Raw genomic sequence first — 4,031 nt, 5'->3', positions numbered from 1 at the left:
GCAACCAATACAGGTATAAATGAGAAACATAGGAATTTTCATAGGGATGAAAGGAGGGGTGGAGGGAGGGAGGGAGGCAGGGAAGCAGGGCAGAATAAAAGAGTTTTATCCTGTTTTCAATGTCATAGATGAGAAAGGTTTTATGTAGAATGAATGCTTCTTAGCCATTCTCCTTTGGTCCACTGGTCTTCCTTACTCTCTTTACCACCAAAATAAAGTGTCTCAACTCTCATATTTTACTGAAATATTTCAGTTGAGTGACTAAAACAAAGAAGTCTTGTTGCATAACTAAACTGAGTAATAGAAAATGATATCGTTCAAGATTCAAGTTAGAAAACCAAAACCTTTCTAGGCATCTCAGTCATAAAAAAGATGTAACATGGGAAATATGTGCCTACAAAAATTTTAGAAGAAGCAGAGAAGTCAAGGGGTCTGCACTTGCAATTCCTACCCCCAATAGCTTCAAGATCACTCAACCTAGTTTTTGTAGCATTTAGCTCTTCAGTTTTCACAACTTAGGAAAGGACACAGGAGATGAGAATATGCCAAGTACCGGTTGATACCTTCCAACACTTAAGGTCTTCAAAGTTATTTTTTTCAACGAGTAAGTTTAGAAGACCCAAATACTGACAAAAATATTACAGGTTTCATTGACTCACCAAATCCATGTATCAAAAGAAACTAGAATAATAATATAAACCCTTCGTAATCTCATTTTCAAAGAAATCTCCAAATCTACTGTTTGTGACATTCTTAGTATATGTTATCGCATGCCAATTTTAACTTAAATATTATAAAGGATAAAGAAAGGAAAAAGGAACAATGAATGCCTTTTTGTTCAAGTTTTCTTTTCAAATTATTCTTTTGAATGAGCTTATCTTTCTACCATTTTAGGGCCAAACAGAAACACTATAATTTTGCCTATTCATTTGTTCATTCAGGAAATTTATCATGAATGAATCTTTTTTGAACATGTCTAATATTTGCACTTCACTTTCACATTTACTTTTAGTTTTCATATATATAATCCATCAGTTATGTAAAGCCATTTAACAATTCTTTTAAATATGTAACTTTCTTTTGTATATTTTACAATAGGGTTAGTAGAGACACTGGTAGCCAAAGCAAAGCAAATATAAATGTTTCATGAAGAATATAATAATTGAACACTGATGGAATAAGAAAAACTTTAAGGTAAAAAAAATTGCTATAATTAAATGCAGGAAGAAATCCTTAAAATTTTTAAAGACTGTAATAATGTGCTTTTTAGACTAAGACTTCTTGAAAGATCTATCAGTTTTTATTCTTGATTGATATGGAGCTTTAGTTACAAAGAACAGAGTAAGAGATAAAGGGAAAAGAAATAGAGAAGGCAACTCATCTACAAAGTGATCTTTTGAATGAGTTTGCCTAGTTCAGTTTATACCTATAGCTTTTTTTCTTTTCAGTGTTTCCTGCTTTGAGAGATAAATTATATGCTCATTCTAATTTGTGAGAGGAGTAGAGTTCAGATTATAAATAACATTAAATTAATGGCATATTTAATGGAACATGCAAGGAGTAAGAAATTTAAAGAGGAGAGGAGTCTCTGAAATTGGTCAGTTGCATAAGGAATGCATTATCTGCTTACTGAAGGAAGAATAAATAAAGTACAAATTAATAGACAAAGGTCAATTTACAGTCTTCTGCAAATAGTTTTGGATTTTAGAGCTTATGATCTTTGCTTCTACACCAAATCAATTGGAGCTTGAGAATTCTTGGCTTTTCATTAATTTCTAGTCTGACAGTATTATCAGTAAGTTATGTAGTTGAGCCTCTTGCAGCTAAAACTAGACCCAAGTTTTCAAAAGACAAAGACTACCTGTAGAGGTCCATAGTATATGTAGGCTGCACCTATTCAAAAATCTTCATTTTGTCCTCCTCAATTTCAAGCTCCTCTGATTTACTTTTCTATAGAATCCCAAACTTCTGCATCATTTTCTGATTCTGACTAGGGAAATGAATTCATTTCTCTACCCATTAAGGCAACCATAGTAAGTTCATTTGAATATGAAACGGAAGCCATGAAAGAAAGCTCTGCATTCTAAAAGACCCTCAAAGAGGAGTCTAATGAAGCTCTCCAAGAAGAGCCCAAGCCTCAGGAATAGCACAAAATAAAGACATACATAATAAATAAATAGACCAAGGCTATACTTTGTGCAACGCTTTGTGGTAATCCACAAAAGAAATTAAATAAAATCCATGGCTGGTAGATCCAGAATGACAACCAAAAAAAAAAAAAAACAAGAGGGAAATACAGCATGCATACACACACACACACACACACACACACACACACATATAATCAATGTTTTATGTATGAGATCCATTAAGAAACAAAGACCAACATACTCAGGGAAGGTTTTAGGCCGAAGTTTTATGATGAATAAAATGGATATCCTCTAATGAAAATAAACAGAAGAAGACCCAGCAAAGCTTTTCTCAGTCTCTCTGTGTACCCAGTCCTCTGGGTAAGGAGCCTATCACATGAGACTTCTCTGGGGAGAATGGGTAAGGTCAGAGAGTGACAGTTTATGACTTAGGAAAAAACAGTTCTCATTTTTCTGACCTGTTTTAGAGGGAAAAAATACAGAAATATATGATTGGTTTCAGGGGATAAGTGGGAGACAGCAAAAGGAATCTGGGAAGAGTTCACACAGACTTCTGTCTGTGGTCTCTACAATCGCCCTCATTTCAAAGTACTCATTATGTCACTCACTGACTGTATTTTAGGGTCTCATTCTCACCTTGGATCACCTGGATCACCTTGGATCAACTGCATCACCTTGGATTCTTCTTCTCTAGTGACCTTGTACCTTCACTTAAACATGAATTCTTTAGACACAGTCATCTCTGGTCCCCAGTCTACTTTATTACAAAATCTTAGTGTTCCCTTTATCAGGCTTTTCTCAAATCATAATGCATCTTTTCATTATTGTTTACATTTTTGCTCACCTGCTGTGTAGCTGCTACTTCTGCATTACAAGTAGACAATAAATGCACATATTTTGCCCATCTCACATAGTATTTACAGTCTAGTCTTTATAGTCTTTCCTTTTGCAATTTAATTTTAAATTCTGGGTCATAAGCACCAGTAGAGAAGGAGCATTAGATGAAGAGCTAAGGCCAGATGACATCAGGATAAGCCAGGAGATCAGTGTGAAGCACAAGGTGAGTATCTAGAATTGTTGGTTTAATTTGGGTTACCTTGAGGCTAAAAAATGTGAGAAGATCTGCTAGTAGACAAGAACTTTCCTCCTTGCCTTAGAAAGGTATGCTCATTCTTCTGGGATCTCTGCATGTCAGACAGGCCCTCAGGCCAATCTCAAATAGGAACCAACTGATCTGGTTGCTAAATAAAGATAGATGTCCCCAGAAAGCAGACTGAACCATGGAAGAATTTGAAATCTTGCCTTCTTCTTTCAAAGACATGACAGCAGTATTCTGTAACACATTGGGCCACCAGTTACTCCCCTAACTTAAACCTCTCAGATAGATAAAATTTATCTAATTCTCTGGATATTTTCTAAGGCACTGGCAAGTGATCAAAAACACCCAATTGAAGATGGAGTTTTATCATGTCTAAGAGGGCAAGAACTCAATTAAGTACAGCTCCAACATGCAATCTTACATTTACTCCCCTGACTTCCCTAAACCTATTAAGAGTTGTAAAAGAAAAGACAGCATTACAAAAATCTTACAGCTTCAGCTGTAGCAAGTGGCTTACCCAATCTTGAAACTTAACTCTTGGTAATATCTTATTAAAGATGCAGAAGTAAACAAAATGAAATATGGTTCTTCAGTTATGCATCTTACATGTTAATGATTCAAGAGGCAAACAAAATAAATTAACTCATTAAAAACATTTAATTAAGGAAATAAAACATGGTCACCTAAAACAGTAACTACATGTCCATAAGTATTTGGTAAACTGTAAATATTATGGAGTCCATCTTCTCTTTCTGTAGAATCAGAAATGTATTAGTACATGA

Source organism: Dipodomys spectabilis, unplaced genomic scaffold (assembly GCF_019054845.1).
Source record: "Dipodomys spectabilis isolate Male_0828 unplaced genomic scaffold, ASM1905484v1 ptg000050l, whole genome shotgun sequence".
Lineage (NCBI taxonomy): Eukaryota > Metazoa > Chordata > Mammalia > Rodentia > Heteromyidae > Dipodomys > Dipodomys spectabilis.
The sequence above is the reverse complement of the archived record's forward strand: the minus strand, read 5'-3'. Positions refer to the sequence as shown.